The sequence below is a fragment of the Sturnira hondurensis genome, unplaced genomic scaffold (genome assembly GCF_014824575.4).
Source record: "Sturnira hondurensis isolate 20B ecotype Veracruz unplaced genomic scaffold, ASM1482457v3 Scaffold0001872, whole genome shotgun sequence".
Classification (NCBI taxonomy): Eukaryota; Metazoa; Chordata; class Mammalia; order Chiroptera; family Phyllostomidae; genus Sturnira; species Sturnira hondurensis.
The window spans coordinates 8,242,982-8,263,558 of record NW_028074503.1 but is presented as its reverse complement, the minus strand read 5'-3'; positions in this window follow the sequence as shown (position 1 = coordinate 8,263,558).

The window sequence follows — 20,577 nt, the reverse complement described above, 5'->3', positions numbered from 1 at the left end:
CGAGGTACAAGAAAATCTTGGAAATTTTTGCTAGGCCAGAAAGCAAGAAAGGGCCCCAAAATGACTGGGGCCTGTCACAAGGGCTCAAGAGCCAGCTTGTACGGCACTTCAAATACCAAAGTACCTAAGCATGGTGGTGAATTATTCACCATTGGGAAAAATTTATGTGTTCATACTGGTAATAATAGACAAACAAATGGGGAAGAATGGAGGGGTTTTGTTTATAATAGATTGCCAAGTGATGAACGTGGTGAGAGTTTTAGAGGTTGGAAACCAGCTTTTTGTGACCATGGTAGTTGCTTGATTCAAGCAAGAATCATCAATTGCTGTTTATGTTGGTGGGGAGAAGGATATTTGTACTGTCCTAAAGTATCAATAGCAAACAATTTATTAATTGTAAGTAAGAAAATAAAATATAACTATCAATGGAAAAAATCATCAACCATTTATTTGACTCTGATTCAATTTAAAATCATCACGGAGGAGCACATAAATATCAATTGTCTCCAAAAATGGGAACCTAAGAATGAGAAAAATATCACTTACATAGTATTGTATCTGGAAATGCATAACCTGGAACAAACGTGAATATACATCAGACGAATCCAAAATGATGATCTTTTTATTTTCAAAAGTATTCTTTCAAATCTCAATTTCAAAATACAAAGAAAGATTGTGGAAATGATCTGGATAAATGGAGAGTAAAGAGACTAATTGACAACTGTGAAAAAATAAATGTAAAATAAACCACTTCAAAATGGAATCAAAGCTGGCATTCCAGAATTGCCTTGCATGTTGTATTCCTCAACCCTTTGGAATGTTTAAACTGGGCAAAATAACCTTTGGATTGGGCCAAAGCAGCATTATACACCAAACAACTGCTTGCAAAGATAACAGGGAAGCAGACAACCTAACTACAGGATGGAACATTAAAGACATTCTTTAGAATTAGCACCACCATGTAGAGCTAGAGAAAAATTTAGCTTGTTTGCAGCAATAAAAATTTATTCTCTGGCTTATTAACATCAATAGAAATTCTTTCCCTCTGTTCATGTAATTATTTCCCTTCCTTTTCTTATATATATAAAAAAACCCTTGCTTTCACCCTGTAATCAGAGCACCATTTGGGTTTCTGCCTAAATGTTTCCCACAATTACAATTCTTCTTGATCTCAGATAAAGGCTTATTGCCTCTCACTTTGGCCTCTCATTTTTTGGCTAACATATCTAAACACAGTAGTTAACCCTAAACTGAATCCTGCACTAGAGGGAAATAATTCTACTTAGAGAAAGTACTATATGATTTCACTCATATGTGGAATCTAATGAACAAACTGAAGTAAAAGGAAAATGGGGACAAACTCATAGATAGAGAGCGGATGAAAGCTAGTGGTGGGAGGGAGTTGTGGGGTCCAGGGGTGGAGCAAAAAGGAAAAAGGACTCACGGACATGGACAATAGTGTGGTGATCGCTGAGGGGAGGTGGGTAGAAGGGGACAAAATGGTGATGGGAAAAATACAGTAAAGACAAAAATAGTACATTTCTGAATTAGCAAAATTGAAATATAAATAGTACACCAGCTAAAAGCATTATTTCTATTTAAATTTACTAAAATTTATAATTACACACAGATTATGTGAGAGTATTCCTATTCTGAAAAACAAATAATGAAAAGAGTGAATGCAATGTTTGTTTCTAATGATTCACAAAAACATGTGTGTGTGTTTGTGTGTGTGTGATTATATGAGGAAGAAGACACTGCAAACTATTAACAATAGTTGAATCTGGTATTATTTGCTCTATTCTTATCCTTGCAAAATTTTTGTAATTTTAAAATTATTTCTAAATAAAAAGTTTTTTAAGTGGACTTGAAATCAAACAATAGTTGCTGTCTAAAAAGATGTCTAAATGGAATCTAGAGTGTCCTTAACTCAATGACATGAATCCTATCTCATGAGATGAGTAGACTAGAAGCTTATCTATCTTATCTATGTTAGAAAAGGAGAATTGTAAGGTTTATACATAATGAATGCTGGATAAATGATTCCCTGTAGATAGTCATTGATGCTTTTATTAGAATGTTTTCTTTCCCTTTCTTTCCTTCTTTTTTTTCTCTTTCTCTGCTTTTTTTTCTTGAGAGTCTTAAGTTAGAAATATGTAAGAGGAAATTAGTAGTTTTTTTTCATAAATATGATTTATTTTTCAAGCTTTTACTAGATTTCTGGCAATTTTCAAGAATAGATTCCCATTCATATTCCTCCCAAAGGACTTCAAAGAGTCAAGTTGGTCGGTGCTAAGCCAGGATCTATGATGATCTCCGAGTTCTTTTCCTTGTGTGCCTAAGATTAATACATGAAATCCTGTTTGGAAGTAGTTTCCTTGTTAGTTGACTTTGAAACAAACCAACTCATTCCCAGATGAATGCATGCTTAGGTGAGGCAATCACTTTGTGCTTAAAATGGTTTGCCAACTCTTCATTTGTATTGACTAAAACTATATAAGAGTGAATCTTTGCCAACATAAGCTACATTTTGATCACAGTGTAACTTACAATGGTTTATTGTTCACTTTGCTATATTAGTAGCTATCTGAATGTAGGTTAAACAATGTGCAGTTTCCCTGAATGTCAACAAAGATGAAAAAGAACTCTTGCAAGTTTTTAGTGAAAGCCACTTTTGGCCAGTTGCTCTGTTTTACTTGAGCTGACGAATTGATGAGGTCAGATCTATGATGTACTATGTTCTTATTCTTTTCTTTAGCCAGAACCATGGAGTCCTGATAAGAGACAAGGAGAGCATTGCTTTCCTCTTCTCAGGAACTGTGTGACCACACAAGTACCGAGACAAGGTTATTCTTTGAGTAGGGGTTCATTTTTCTTTCGAAAGAGACTAATAAATCCCTGTAAATCAGAGGAACCATTCTGCTTGGATAATAAAACTAATGAGATTCTATTAAGATTTAATACAATGATAGTATTTTGTCCAGAAATCTTGTGAACATCCAATTTTTATCTACAGCCTATCATTCTATTCTGCAAGGTTCCCAAGGGCAGTAAACACACAATGCCAGTAAAATGTAACAAGGCAGAATTTTATTATTATTAATAAGATTATTAATTTTATTATTATTTTCAGGCCATAGACCCTGACGTGGAATTCCAGGACACTAAGCTGAAGCACATGAAAGACTGCTTTATTTTAAAGGCAGATATGCTAGTATGCTATTTAACTCTAAAAAGATGGGCTGCTTCCTTTATGATCCCCAGAGCCCAACTCCTGATCATGGAATCTATCCCTCTAATGGCACAAAGGGGACCATGACTTGAAGGGCCACATCTTTCAAGCCTAGAGAGACACTGTGGTCTGTTGGGATTATTCAGATTTATTACATTGTCNAAAATTATTAATTTTATTATTATTTTCAGGCCATAGACCCTGACGTGGAATTCCAGGACACTGAGCTGAAGCACATGAAAGACTGCTTTATTTTAAAGGTAGATATGCTAGTATGCTATTTAACTCTAAAAAGATGGGCTGCTTCCTTTATGATCCCCAGAGCCCAACTCCTGATCATGGAATCTATCCCTCTAATGGCACAAAGGGGACCATGACTTGAAGGGCCACATCTTTCAAGCCTAGAGAGACACTGTGGTCTGTTGGGATTATTCAGATTTATTACATTGTCTATAAAGTGTAATCGAAAGAGTGGCCTCGTATCTGACTAGTCTACATAAGTTTAGATGCTACTAACTAAACAGGTGGTATATTAAATATAAATATAAATATAACTATAAAATACATAAATAAATATGTATTTATTTTTATGCATGAATTTAGAGATATAGGAAACTTCGCACTGATACAAACTTGCGTTTTAGAGGCATTATGATTTACTGAAACTTTAATAGCTTTAGGAAGAGTTTTCAATCCAAGTTCTGGCTCTATTACTTACTGCCTCAGTAAATCTCAGTAATTGTTCTAAACTCCATCCCCACGACTAAAATGGGAATAATAATGTCTATTTCAAAGGGTTATTATAAGGCTCAAATTTTGTAGCAGACATGTATTGCATGACCGGCACTATTCGGAACACTGAAGCTACAATGATACATAAGATATGTGAGGTAAACATTCAAGTGAAATATACATAACTTATAAGTAGTATGAAAAGCACCATTACACCGTTATTCATAAAGGGATGAATGCACAGAAAAGAGGCATTTAACCCAGTTTAGAGGCTCAGCAAACATTGGTTAAAGAAGAGGATGATTATCCTGAGCTTGATTTGTGAGATCTACCCAGGAGAAAAGAGTGAAATATGTATTCAAGGTGTTAAGAGAAAGAGAACAATGTATTCGAAGGACGATGAGGAATTTTGTATTTACTAGAGCAAAATACAAAAGGCAAAGATCAGAAGACAAAGCTTAAAACGTAAGAAAGGGTCCAATCTTGAGAGATCATTATGTTGGCTTAAGAAGCTTACAGACACTGGTTGCTTTTCAATACACACACACACAAATAAAACAAATACAAGAAAACATGGAAAGCCTGAGAATGCTTTATTATTCCAGTGCTTGCCTATCCAAGAAAGCTTTTTGAAAAGACAAAGTGTTAATCACTGAATTGGAAACAATAATGTTCATGGCTGATTTGCCCTAAGAGAAAGCTGGAATTATTATTGTGTGCATGAAGCCAGTCCTGATCTCGTTCTCAAGGAGTCACCTTTCTGGTGGCAAACTACTGATCTCTGCTGGATCCCAAGTATAACATGCAGGGGACACTCTCAAGGCTGAGAGAGGAGGAGTATTCACAATTCAACACATCGCAACAAATGCAAGCAAAGATGCAATTTCTAACCTACGTGATTAAAGATAAAGGAGTCTGGATAAAGAAAAGAGGAAGAGCAGTTACCAAAAAATGGAATTGGGTAAACATTAGACCCAGTTGCACAAATCATTAGCGGAAATGTAAAATTAAAACAACTGTCTGAAAGGCAGTTGGGCATATGTCTTAAGAGCTCTAAGTGTGTTTCTGCCCTTTGACGCAGTAATTAAACATCTTAGAATTTAGCTGAATGAAATAGCCTCATGTTTGAACAAAGATATATGTATACAAACTTTCCTTTGATATTTATTCATTAGAACAAATTCTAAAATTATTTTCTTCTATTTATTTTTATTTTATTTATTTTATTTTTTTAGAGAGAGGGGAAGGGAGGAAAAGAAACATCAGTGTGTGGTTGCCTCTCCAACACCCTCTAATGGGGACCTGGCCCGCAACCCAGGCTTGTGCCTGACTGGGAATAGAACCTGAAACCCTTTGGTTCACAGACACTCAACTCATTGAGCCACACCAGCCAGAGCTTAAAAATTTTTTTAAATGATGTGTATGTTCCTAAGTAGAGTAGTGGATAATTGAGAGCGTAATCAAATGGCAGGAGATTATGGCTATTACAAAAGAGCTTTCCAAAGAATATTTGATGAAATGGGAAAATGCTCAAATTAAAATTTGCTCCAGTAGTTTACTGTCTTTTAATTTCCTTTCTGGTGGATACTGCAGACATATCACATTCTACTTCATTTCCAGCCCCTATTCTCGAATCCCAGGCGTCTGTGGGTCTATTGTTGGGTTCTCAATAAATGTAACTCCAGGGAAACAAGGGACAGCTAGAATCAACAGCAATGGGTATGTAAATGCGTGGAAGATAGGGAGGAAATAAGACAATCCAGTGTGGAGTGAGGAAATCCACTCGGGAAGTCCTGAAGATCCCTGCTGAGGAGTTAGAGGTAAATAATCAAGAACCTTTTCAATCAAGGATTAAATGTTGCTCCTAAAGTTATATTAGGAATTGTAGAAAAGCTCTGAAGAATCTCAACTTACATCACCAACCTCTGTGATGAGGTTTTTGCATCTATCTGCTTACTTGAGAGTCCTGTGACATTAGAAATCTCCCTGTACCACATCATTATCTATTTTAAGTAAGTTCTTTCCTTGCCTGTTTTAAATTCCTATGATTCTACAATTCTAATATTGCAAATTTTTGTATAGAGATTGGACAATAATATTTATTAGGATAAAATGGGATAACACAAACACATGGCTTTAAACACTATAAATTACTTTGTGAACAATATAATATTAGGACTCATAATATCTGTTGTTAAAGAGTAATCTAAAATCATATTCCTTTTCGGACTATGTAATTAACTTTATTAGTAGTACAAAACTATTTAAATGCACGTCTAAGTTAAATATCAAAGTTTTTGTGTTTGGTTTATTTGTGAGGAAGAGGTTAAAATTTTACAGTGGTCTCTACTACTTAAATATCAGAGGAGGAGTTAAAAAACAGCAATATTTATAGTTGTAAAATACGAACATAATTAAACGTCTAAGAAATTCTGTTTCAGCAGTTCAGATTTTGATTACTTAGAAGTCTTTTATTTCCACGGTAGCCAAAAAAATACATAGACACAAAGTGCTTTTGTAACCTGAAGGCCAAGACATTCCAACTAGTATATAGGTCATCAGTTGTTTTCTGGTTCTGTTTCCCCCCCCCCAAATAAATACACCTTTTTACTCATCTCTGACCATTAAAGCCCACAACTATTCTTCAACTGCTATTTCTGAAATTGTTTTCCATCAGCGAAATCCTGAAAATCTTATGAAGCAGAGTTTAGAGTAAGCGTCACTTGAATAAAAACAACTGGAATGCCAAGTACGAGGGGCTCAGCAGGAGGGAGGGCGGGGTAGGGGCGAGGGAGTGGCTCCCTGCTCTCCAGCAGAGACCGAACAGACTGAGCCCTACTCAGTGTGGTTCAACAGCCTCTTAAGCTCTTGCTGTCATTACATTTCCCTCCTTAATCTGTTTTAATTCTTTCTTCCCCACTTACTTGGTCCAGAATTTTTATTTTTAGATTCCCAGTGATTAAGAACATAAATGTTGAATAATCTCTTCATGTGACAGCTTGGCGCCGCAGTGAGGACGTCAATAATTTCTGCAACCAAATCCCTTTTTGAATCTTGACTTAACTCCTTAACCTATCTTGACCTCTCTTTTCCAAAATGTGGAGGGGGTAGGGGAGAATACCTTTACTTCTAGTTTAGGGTCACATTGAGGATGAGATGATATCAATACTACATAGGACGAGGCTTTACAAACCATTGTTTACAATGTCATTGTATTGAAATTAGGCCACTTTAAAATAAGTATATCATCCAATAGGAAAGTAGACAGTAGAGGACCCTCTGCCTTTCTTTGCTGCACAATTAGTTGTTCTATTCAGTTTGTTGTTATCATCTAAAAAGGATGTGATTCAGGACAGGTAAACAGGATCTGTGACAACAAGCTGGGAGAAGAGTTCTCCTAACCTACCCCTGAGGAATACCAGTAGCCAATGGGCTGGCCCAGCTCCTTTGCTGCTACGTGAAGAAGCTTGAAATTGGAATATACATTCCAGAGTGCTTTGTGGCAATTAGCCGTGTCTGCACTTTACCTGAAATCACACCTTTGCTGTCTCTTCCCCCTTCCTGTCTTGCTCTATACCCCACCCTTACTCCATAACTGGTTTTACTTGGGAGCTCATCTTTAATAAATCACTGCAACTCAATCTTTGGCTTAGGGTCTGCTTCTAGGAAAAGCCAACTTAAGAAAGCCAAGAAAATGGTTTTTCATGAATTCAACAAATACCGAATATCTTCTAACTGCCAGAAATGTTCTCTTCCAGAAAGCAGAGGTTAACAAAACAAATGCCCTCCCTGTACACCTCGGATTTTATTGGAAAGAGTGAGAAAATAAGTAGGTGGATAGTTCTATAGCACAATGAGTGTTAAAATTATGATAAACATGCTATGACAAAAACAAACCAGAATAATTTAGGGAGGCAATTGAGAAGGACGGAAAATACTATTTGAGATAAGACATCAGAGAAAGCTTCTCTGAGAAGTGACCATTGAATATGAACAGAAACCATCTTCCCCCAAACCATTATTTTTATTCTTAAAACTCAATATGGAGAATTACTACCAGTTTAAAGTTCAATATTGAGAATTATATCAGTTTAAAGCATTTGTAAGAACTCACTATACACTGTCACTCAACTAGGCCTTTGGAAGACACTTCCTCACAAAAAAGAGGCGGCGTGTAGGGTGAAGTTAGGTTTAGGCCTCTGTAGGGGGAGGTGAAGATGACAAGTACACTTCTACCTCGGCATCCTAGCTACACAGGACGGAGGTAGGGGGACATTCAGAGATGCTGGGATATATTTGTGAAGCTGAGGAAATAGTTACTTGTTAGAATCCAAGAAAACTCCTTATTTAATTGCTTTCTTGCTTTCCTTTTAGAGAAAAAAATGTATTCTTATAACATAGTACGCTGTCTAGTGATGTGAATGCTGTTATATACACAACAGGGATTCCTTCAATGTCACTTACCTAGAGATGCATGACTGTGTTTATGCAGCCCACATTTTTGTACACCTACAGGGATTAGCTGGAGTCCACCTCTTGAAAGTAATGATTTTCTTCACACCAGTACCTAAACTGATGAAAGTGAATATAACGTTGGCAATACACAATTACACTATAAATACCTACTAATAGAAAAATCACATGTTATTACTCTAAGTTTACTTTTGTATATATGGCATTATCCTTTTCTGTAACTCTTAACAATTTAATTTTTTCCAAAACAGTTGATTTTCCATAAAATTGCAATCTGTCCCTGCTGAAATGTAGCTAGTATATTATAAATCTTAGTCCCCTCTCTGTTTCAACCCTTGGAGAAAAATTAAAAGTGAAATATAACCCATGATTCATTCTTTAAAATTTAAGTTCCCGACAATCTTAATGAAAGCTCCTCAAACTAACTAAGCATCTAGGAAGGGTTATTCAGTAAACAAGTACTGCTGGCTTTGTTTCCTGGGGGGAAAGCCTAAATAGAATATTTTAAGCAGATCATCGATGCAAATGTGATGCATTGCCTGAGAACCTCTGTGCATTTCAAGAACATCAGCTCACTGGGCTGCACCAGTAACCAGGCTAAGATGAAGGACTCATCTGGATGGCAGCGATTCACTGCAAGTCCTTCTCTCCAGTGACATTGCATTCCTCTCTTACTTTTGCTGTGAAGCAAGAAAGAAAGAAATAGGCCTAGCAATGCAATTTGTTACTGTATCGATCAGACTTTTGGCATTAAAAATGTCTGCCCTTTAACCTTTCCCTCTTCAGAAATCTTCCAATGACCTCAATGTGCATGACATGAATAAGTACCCCAGGAGACATGAGAAGCAATACTTTTTTTATTACTGACGATGTAAAAAAATGGACGCATTTTAAGCCTTCTCCAAACTACTATTTAAAAACATAAGATGTGATTGATCACCAGATGGAGCAGTAAAAATGAAAACTGGGCAATAAAGATAGAACACAGATATTTAATCATAAACGGAAAAACAATAAAAATCTGAAGATAACTATATTCTGCTTGCGAATAATAACCTTTCATGTGAGAATGAGTCACTTATGGTGTCTAAAATAGGAACATATTCATTGCATTGTAAATACACATTTTTGTCTGCAACACTCTTGGTTATGATCAAAAGCATTTTGTTTAGCTATCTTATTTAATAAAAGTCTGATGTATTAGAATTTTTACATCACATCAGTCAAGAGACATTACGCCTCCTACAAAAACTAATTTTCTTCTGTAATTTGAGGAATATATGACAGCATCTTACTTAAAATATAGTGAAAGCTTTCAGACGAAGGTTCTGGATCTGGAGTAACAGAAACCTTACACAACACTCTGTCTGAGATAGAAAGATTTTACTTCAGTGCTCGTGTTTCCCAGGATGTTAATGAAATGGCAATTTATTTTAAGATATTTAGCAGATGGTATTCCAATATTTCTTTATGTAATTGAAGTATTTAAAAATCACTTATTCATAAATATGTTAGACCATAATTTAAATCATTTTATCAGAAATTAATGACCTACCTTATCATTTGTGTTTAGTTTAATAAGACACTAATATTTAAGTTTATTATAAAGTTGTAAATGAGTGCATATATAAATGCTCTGTCACCATCTACATCACAACAAAAATCCCCACCAAATTATGAGGCATGAGTTATACATTTTTCAGCACTTAGCACGAGCATTACAATGTAGTATTTACCAAGAAAATAGATATGTGACTTTTTTGACATTCCAGTATCCTGTGCCGATGCTTTGTTTCTGTTCGTTTCTTTTCCCTTTTCACGGTACCCGGTAGAGAACTCTGCCTACTGTAACACCCATTCACTCTCCCATTGCCCAGATTGTAAAAGGCCCAGCCTTTGAAAGTCAAGGACTTGGCACGTGTCTGGATGCACTGTAACAAATGAAAATATGCACTGAGATGTATGGCAATCTAAGACTATCTTATATGATTGTGCTGAATATGCATTTTAGATTTGTTTCTGTAATTCCTGATGGCAGTGTGTCTGCTGGTTTGGGCCTAATTTTTCAAGTCTACAATTTTGTATGCTTAGTACATGCCCCCTGGTTCTCTGGAAGAAAAGAAGCACGGAGAACAGAGAAGTAGCATCTTTTAAGACACCCCATGTGAGAAGAACGCACTTTTCTTTTATAAGCATTAGTACTTAAAAATATGAATGGCTTGATTTTCAAAGGTAAAGAAAGTTAATACCGGTCTTGCTTCCCTTCTTTCCCATGAAACTGATCAGGCAAACTCATTAATGAGAGTTCAACTGACAGAAGAGAAAAGTGAAGGATCCGAACTAAGCCAAATAAAATATGTTAGCCTGAATGTATATGTGTTATTCCAGTGAAATGATTTTCCAGCTCAATGTAAAGCATTTTCCCAAACATCATCTATCTTTGACCATGCCTGGTACTTTTATTACTTTAGTTTTGAGTTGCTTCTTTGTCTAATTTAGACCAAATTATATACCTGTGCACTAAATTTACAGGATGAGGTCCTCTGGACAGCAACCAGAGGAGAAGGGAGATGATAAGGGGGCAGAGAAGGGGACGGGTCTAGTCAAGGAATGGGTAAAAATGACCCACGGACATGGACATCAGGGTGGGGTTGACTGTAGGGGTGGGGTGGGGAGAGCAGTTGGGAAAAATTGGGGTGACTGGAATAGAACCACAATAAATAGAGAAATATTAAAATCAGTAATTTTCAACAACAACAACAAGAAAAAAGACATACAAATTTACAAATTTTCTCAACAGAAAACACCCTGGAAAAGTCCAAGGGTAAATGGAATATGGAAAATACATTTACAACACATACGACAAAAGAAGAGCTGGGTTTCATATGACAGAAGGAACCCCTCAAGTCTTTCCGAATAAAAAGTGACAAACCAGTGTAAGAATGAGCAAAGGGCATGAACACACTAATAATATATATATGACTGGTAAATAGGAAATGGGAAAAAATGATTACTCCTTCCCATAATTTAGAAAATCAAAGTGGAAACAAGTATACAATATTACTTCACTTAGATTACTAAAGATGCCAATATTTTATCACACATAGAAGTATAGTCACCTCACAGAATAAAGGAATCTGTAAGCCAGTAGGGACTCCCATGTATTATTGATTGAAGTGTATATTGATGGAATTAGATTGGAAGGCAATTAGGAACACTTATCAAGTTAAAAATGCACATATCCATTGATCCATTAACTATATTACTCAGATTTTATCCTGTAGATATAACATGCTAAAGTATAAATATATCTATCCATAAGGATACTTATTGCAAGTCTGTTTATAACAACAAAAGTGCAGAAACACTCTTTATGTATCCATTCAGGTAAACGTTTTAATAAATTCTGTACAATGTTAAGCTGTTCAAGGGATATGGCGGATTTATGTGCACCTATAAAAAGATTTCTGAGATATATGGTTAACTGCACAAAAGCAGAATGCGGAACAGTGTCAATACCGTGCTCTCATCTGTGTAAAAGAAATATAGATCGACAGATACGACTTTTCTGTGAAGGTGTACAGAGGACACTGTTAATAGTGAACACCTCTAGGGAAAGGACCTGGGTGTCCTGTGTGGTGGGAATATATCTTAGTGTGTATTTTTCGCCTTAGTGAAAAATGTTACCATGTGTATGTGTTACTGTTTTAATAGGAGAATGTTATCATTTAAGAAAAAAGAAAGTCATGGGACACTTGAATTGAGAACAAGACAGAAAACATTTGTCTTAGTATATATATTACCTGAAATAAAAGAAAGTAAAATTACAAGTATTGTCTCAAAACAGCAGGAAAAGGGTGTTGTTTAAAAGTTTCCATCAAGCAAGTGATGATATATGGAAATTAATTTTAAATTGTATCTGTGCTGTTATTACCAACTGAAGATTTCTAGAATATCATCAGTGTATTCTTTGTTTACAGTAATGCTTTTATTTTTCAACTACTGAAGAATAACTGACAAATGTAATTGTATATATGAAAGTCGTGATTTGACAAGTAAAAAAAAACAAGTGGTAGATATCTTTGATAAATATAATATTTAATAGTAATGAGCTTTGAATAAGTTTATTTACCTCCTTTCTTGCATGGTCTTATACCTGTTTAAAGGATTATAACTTAGCAAAAGGACTTTGTTTTTAGATAGAAATTGAGTCTAATTGTAAAATGGTTTAATACCTATTAAATTTGTGAATATGAAATGGAATAATGCATGGAAGTTGCTAAGACTTGATGTCTCATTCAATTAGAAGCCTTCTGTAAATGTTAATTTTCATTATTATTAATACTCAGTGTAGGCAAGGCTGCTCACAAATGCCACAGAAAGTAAAAACCTAGATATCCTGTTCAGTTTACAACAGCAGCTCAGTGAAGGGAGTCCAAAAGAAAATGGGAGAAGACAAAGTCTTTGCTAATTTTACCTGATAGCATAATGTAGATGTTAAACGTTGCTATCTTTATCTTAGAAAGTTGTCCAGCTAAAAGTAAAATTGTAACTGAAATCTCTGCTCAAATCCAAAGTCATCATGAGACAGCCTGGGCACCCAAAACCCTCAACTATGACCCTTACCTGAATCTGCTTCTCCTGTATTTCATCATACTCTGGATAAACTAAAGCTAAATGGCCAAAGTGAGAGGCCACAAGCGTTTGAATTCAAGGAATAAGTTATTCCTTGAGCACTCACACGCAGAAGCCCAAAGAGTTGTCTGATTAGGAGGTGAAGGAAAGGGGCATATATAAGGAAAGGAAGGGGAACAATTGCATGAATAAAAGGAATTTCTATGGAAGTCAAGATAATGAAGGAATTTCTAGAGGTGCAGATAAACTCACACAATGTTGCTGATTCTAAAGAATGTCATTAATTTTCAATTCTGTTCTCAGGATGTCTGCTTTCGTGTTAGTTTGCAGTTAGGAATAGAGTGTTGCTCTTGGCCAAAACCAAAGATGATTTTGTCCAGTTTAAGCATTCCAAAGGTTTGAGAAGTAAGACATACAAGGCGGCTCCCCCAGGATGGCAGCTCTGACTCCATTTTGAAGCGGCTCTGTTTATATTATTCTTTTACACCCAGTGCATTTCAGCTGTTCCATCCGAAGTTTTCAGTTTTGTGTATAAAGTTTTGAGTTGAATTCTTTGTATCAGCTAGATTACCTGATGTTGTTGCTTAAGAGAATGTGCTAATGAATAAAAAGTGCTACCGTCTTTTAAGAGCTAGCATATTTGCATTTTTAAAGTGTTCTGTTGTTGGCTTCAGACACTCAAAAAGAGTGACCTGGGAGAAACCCAGGGTTCTCCACTTCCCTCTGGCTTTTCTGACTTATTTTTCCCCTGAAGAAGCATTCATTTGATGAGTGAAATCCTGTGCCCTCAATGCCTTTCTTTTTGGGCTCCCTAATCACAGTTACCACTCCATCACAAGGTCACCCTAAAGGCACATTCTATATTGCAGGAGCCAGCCCTGAAATTTTAGATGCGGGGGCTACTTGGGATGAGGGATGGAGGCGGAGTAGAAGTGTGATTGCAATTTGGGTCTAAGCTACATTTTCCAACACAGATTTTATCTGTTTCAAAAACTTGATATTTCGATCCTCCATCTGACTCCCTTGGCTTATTTCTCAATTATTTCTGGACATAGAGAGGGAAAAGGTAAGATTATGGTCCAAATTATGGGTATACACTTCTTAAATCCATGGGAAACAACCTATTTATCTGAGTTTATGAGAGATGAGTCTATAATTTTCTGGACACATAATAATTTAGGAAAGAAAACAAAAACCCCAATGTTTAGATATCACTATATAATAATGATAGAAGAGTTGATGACCATTCAGAAGTAGAAAAGGTATGTCTAATAGGAAAGATATATTGGAAGTTGAATATCTACCATCCCTCCAATGACATATGCTGTGTTTGTGACTCCCAGGGTTGAAAGCAGACATGGATAGTAGGTTTTTATCAATAACTCCAGCTTGGAAGATTGCTGCTTTTCACTTTCTCTTCTATTCACCATGGCTTACACTGTTTTTGAAAGGAGGCTGAGCTGAGGATATCTGTGTGGGAGCTGAATATTTATAACATTGAGGTTTCTTGCCCTTACCCTCTAACAGTCCTTATTTTGATTTTTATTTTGTTAAAGTGCCACTGCTTTTGATGAAAATCCAGTCAGTGAGAATAATTGTTACACGGATAACCCTTTGTATTGATTGAAATGTAGAGTCAAATTCTATTTTTAAAAAGAAGTATCACACATATTTAAAATTGAAAAGTATTCTCAGGAGTGAGGAAACCACTTTCTTTCTGTCGCAGAAAACATTATATTTGATTCATAATGAATAGACTTTTTTCTTGGCAGCTACATGTGTTGGGCTTAACAACATTATAATGGGTGTTCATGGAGAAAGAGAAAAATGTATTTTGTATTATTATAGGTTGTTAGTTATTATTACTACTTTAACATTTCCAAAAGTTACAAAATATTTAACAACTCATATCAACCTTGAAGGGATCTTGATTTCCAGAACAATTCTATATGTTCACTAATATTAGTTCTTTTTTTTCTTATGTTCAGTTCATAGGAAATGGAAGCATTGAATTTTATTTAGTGAATGCATTGCTTAAAATATTGATACAGCTTTGTGTGGTTCACAAAAAGAAATTGGTTTGTCATTCCTTTACCAAATAGGTTTTTTAAAAATTAGGATGTATTTTGAAGTTTGTCATTTTTCACTGAGAGTCAAATAAACATTACATTCCCTTTGAAGTTGTGCACATAGCTTGAACATTCTCGCATGTGCAGCATGTCAAACGAGACAATAACAGCGCATCCACTGCCCAAGCCTCTGCCCGTGGAGTCACTGGATGGAAGAGCACCTGGGTGCGTGATTGTAATAGGCTGTTAAATGACATCCGTAGGGATGGGATCTTATTACACCCCAACCTATACTTCTGTAGCCGGGAAGTTAGGAACCTTGAGTTTTTGTCCAATAGGATCATTTAAAAAACAGTACAGCAGTGAAGTCTTTAGATTGTATTCTAATTATGAGTGAAATTAAATGTATTTTTGATGTTTAAGGGACATTTTCTTATTTTGTATTCTGTTCTGTTCTATTTTCCCTCTCTCTTTTCCTATCTCTTTCCTTTCTTCTTCTCCTTTCTCCTCCTCCTCTCTTTGTTTTGCCCATATCTTTACTAATGTGTAGGCCTTCTCTTTATCCGTATTTGTAGGAGCTCTTTCTATGTTAGGAATATTAAGCATTTGTGTATCATGTGAATAGTATTTTCCTGAGTTATAATTATTTTTGCTGTGCTATTTAGAATTTTTAATTGAATGGAATTGGATCTAATATTTTAAAAAATATCATGTCTACCATAATTCAAAATAGTATAAGAAATGTTTTCTCCTATGTAAGGTGATAAAATAATTCAGTATTTTCTTCAGGTACATTTACATTTTTACTTCATATATTTGAATGTTGTAGCTTAATTGCAGTTTATTCTGGTGTGTGATGTGATGTGAGGATTCTACTTAATATTCTAATCAGGCCATTATCTACTTGTTCCCACATCATTTATTGCCTAATCTACCTCTTAGGTATAAACTGAGTCTATTCCCAGATTTATTATTATATCCCATGGCACTATTGTTTTTTTCATGTGCCAGTGGCACCCTGTTTTAATTATTATTTTAAAATCTTGAAGGACAAGTTTTCCTTCTATGTTTTTCTTTTTAAGTTTTCTTGTTGTCCTCTCTTGTTTATTTTTTCATAGAAGTGTTGACTGATGCAGGTTGTCTGTTGTCCTCTCCTCAAAAAAATCTAATTGTTTTTGCACTTGATTTATAGTTAATATTTAGATAAATTAATTTAGAAAAACAACGGACTGTGTACAATAGAGTCAGGATTTACAACCCAGCTAACTCCAAATCCAGTGCGTCTCTGGCCTCTCAACCACAGATGTGACTTATTCTTTATACATTGTATAATATACGGCATAGTAAATATATTCAAAAGATTGCTTTAATCATAGCCGTTCTCCTGTCCAACAGCCCTCAGTGGAGACATTCAGCTTTTCTCAGTATTTCTCCACTAGCTAAATGGGCTATTAAACACTGTACAAAACCCTTTGAAATTTTGTCTTTGCTCCCAGTTTCCACCCTGGACAAATGTCTTCCCCCATTACTGACTCACACCCTTCAGGAGCTTGTCACATGGCTCTGTGACAACTTTACCAGTCACCTCAATCAAGAGTGTTTGTTCTTTGCTTTGAAATCTGTGTACACTTCCTCTCTGTGTCAGTTGTTTGCTTCCAGTCTTTGATTATAAAGCTAAGTACCACTTCATGTGTGACATCTCCTCTATTAAAGAATAAATTCACAAATGGAAATAATTCTCATTTTTTACATTCCTTCTACATACAATAATATGTGTATGTATTTACCTTTTTTCCTGACGTTCTTAAGATTCTTCATCTCCACTAAGCAAGGGTTTATTCTCAGCAATTCAGCATGATCAGTTCATCCCCTCCTATTCTAAATAATGAATTAAATACATGACCTTGTTCCAATAAGCAGACAGCTTTCCTTATGGCAGCAATACATTATTCAGAATCCTGCCTTTTTGTCATCTATCCAATTTTTAATCGCTGACAGAGTTTTCCTCCTTTCCCTCTGTTGCTAAGAATTTGCAGGTTCTTGGGAATTGACCTGACACAAGAATGGCTTTGTCCGGGGGAGGCAGCAAACCCTGTGGTCTCCCGTAAAGCTGGCCCTTCGCCTGGTCAGACAGCAAGAAAGCTTCACGTGCATTCTCTAAATGCAGACACGGATTCTCACTGTCAGGTGAAAGGATAAAAATATCTCTTAAGAGGCATTGGCAATCTAAATAGAGTACATCTGGCAACCCGCTTTTGTTTACTCTTTGTTAAGCATCATAAAGTACTCTTTCAAGGCAGAGAGGAAATGATTGACATTTGCAAAGCCCAGGCTGATTTATTCCTAACAAATTGTGCTCACTCAGATGATTTGTACTCCACCTTCCAAGATCTTGCAAACTAGTTTTCCAGGTGCAGAGGTGAGAGTTGCCAGTGTATAATTTTTGGATTACCCTTAACTTCATTCCACAAGATGTTCAACACTTTGGCCACACTCCAATCTCCCGCTATAGTCTCTAGTTGAAAGGATAAATTACATATTTTTGTAATTATATGGAAATAAAAACACATTTTTTCCAGTGAGAATGCCAAATCTGCCAACTCTCTTAAAACATCTTTATTCTCAGGCACTGAAATCTAAAAATAAACTCTATTTCAAATTAGATCTCTTATGCAGAGTTTTACCAGTTTATAACCAATCTGAAAAAAATGCCCTAAATTGCAAACACATAAACTTGATAGTACAATATGAGTAATGATCATTTAAGGAAAGACAGCAGAGAAAAGTTTTTGAGGCATTGGACCCAGATCAACCCTTGGAAGAAGTGATCTTACACAGTTATTCTGTAGGGACTTCTCGTTCCTCTTTAATCTTTAGCTTACCAAGACACAGAAATAAAACTCGTGTCTATCATCCTCAACTTATCCAGTCATAAAATACATGACCCCTAAAAGTTTTTACCAGTGCTAACAAAATCAATAGAAGGTAGATATTACACATGTAGAAAAAGTGTTTCAAAGGTGGCGTGCCAAGACATGATGAAATATTGCTGCTCTCGACGGTCAGAATAGCAATAGTTAGAGAGCTTGTCTGCACAACTCAGATGTTATAAACATAAACTTCCTGGGCCAGTAGTTCTTTAATTAGTCAACATCAGTGCATTAGTACATTTGAGCAATAAAATAATAGAACATTATCGTAGGATCATTTGGGCACAGAGAGCATGTCCCATCATGTTTAACTGGTTCACAGGATGAGAAGTTTGTATTAAGATCTGAATCTTTTCTTAGATTTATCCAGAAAAATAATGTTAAAGAGTCAAAGAGCAGACAATTTTTAGTAGAAAGAAAATTAAAGCCAGTAAGAAATTAAAATCACATGAGTTAATAATAGGTAATCCATAATACTTAATGAATAGTAGAATAAATAGGCATTCCCACAAGAGAAGTAAATGAATATTAAGCCTTATTAACTTAAATTGATCCATGTGTAAATGTATACCTAGACCTGATTCCTTTAGGCAAGCACATTGACCTTTCCCTACTAAAAATCCAAATCTATGACATTGCATTTTAAAAGATTTATCAAAATAAATATAGAGGCAGAATAACTGGGATTGACCACTGCTCTCTCCATGTGTTCCTATAGACCTATGTATAGATACCAATATCTAGCCCTTTTTATCTTTCAATTATCTTCTTAAATGTATTTTATACAAGTAACATAATAGTTTAAAAAATCAGATACTACCAAAGACCATGCAATAAAATTAACATTAACACTCTCACAATATCTCTCATATCAAGTTTTTCTACCCAGAAGCAACCATTTAAACCGTTTGTAGATTTAATTAGTTTGATGCATACCACCAGAATTGTCAAAAGTAAAAAAAAATCAAACTTTTGCTCTGATTTATCAGGTGCACACGTTATCAATTAATAACTCAATCTAAAAGACCATGTTTATAAAGCACTGCTCATATTTCTAAAACCCTCCTCCCAAAATGGTTATCCCATAATTCTGTTTCTTCCTCTACTGGTCCCATCTACAATGTCCAATAGTGGTGTTCAACCAACCTTAACCTTTATGTTCTTACACCAACTTTGTAGGATAGGATGTAGGTGTGCCCATACCCCCCAGCTCATTTTTATTCACTCACTGTATCCTTGCTCTTATATTCTTCTCTTAAATCAAAATTCAGTCTTTCACAATTTTTCTCTAAGTTATTTAGAAAAGCATAGTGCAAATGGAAATTACAGTTCAGCATGGGGACAACTGCAGGTGACCTTCAAGCAACATGGGTTTGAATTCGGTAGGTTCACTTATACACAGATTTTTTTCAATGAATATACAGTTGGCTCTTTGTAGCTCTTGGTTTTGAATCTTCTAATTCAACCAGCCATGTATTGAAAACATGTATGTATTGTTCTTGCCAGTTTACTTAGGGACTTGGGCATCCACTAGAGATTGTGGTATCCACAGGAGCCTGGAACCATGCCAGTCTCTCCTCGTGCTGCATATACTGAGAGATGAATGTATCAGTAGTTAAGCTTTGGGGGAGTCAAAAGTCACAAGTAAATTTTCTTCTAGGGGACATCTGTGACCCTAAACTCCATGTTGTCCAAGGGTCAACTGTACTGTGTTAATTACATATTTTCCTCTGTTTTTCTCCTGTAATGGTTACTGGGTTAATAAAAAGACTGCATATATGTATATAATCTTTGGCACATATAAAATATTTCTTACATATATTTTACATGTATATTTCTTTCTGATATAAACTACACTTTAGGTTAACTACAAAATTATGTAATTGACTTTCCCTATCCCGTTCTCTTATATTTATTACTTTCTGAATCTCACATCTTCCTCTGTCTCATTTTACTCTTTAAATTTGCTGTAATATATTCTTAATTAATATGCTAAGAAAGGTTTTTTACTAAGTAAATTTTTTGACTTCTTTCAGTTTGTTTTGAAATATTGTATTTATGCCTCATATTTCAGTGAAAATTTTCCTGAGAATATAAAACCACATAGAACATCATTTTCCCAAAGAACTTCTCTATTTTCATCTGCAATGCTTAATAATGATTTGATTATATGTCATTTACAGGTGATTTTAGGATCTTTGATTTTTGTTTTTCTTATAATCTCACAATAATGTATGGATATTATAAGGCAGTGTGCTTGAAAATTTTTTAATTAGATGTGTTTCTTTCTTTAGCTTTGAAGGACTTTTCGGTACTTGGTCTTTGATGATTTCTCCACCATTGTGCTCACCTTCTATGCCAAGAATTCCTATCAGTCAAGCGTTAGACACCCTGAACTGATCTTTTCTTTGGTACAGTCTTTTGTTTTAGTTATATCAAATAAGCAATTACCTCATATGTATCTTCCAACATATTGAACATATCTTCCTGTTGAACATATTACTCC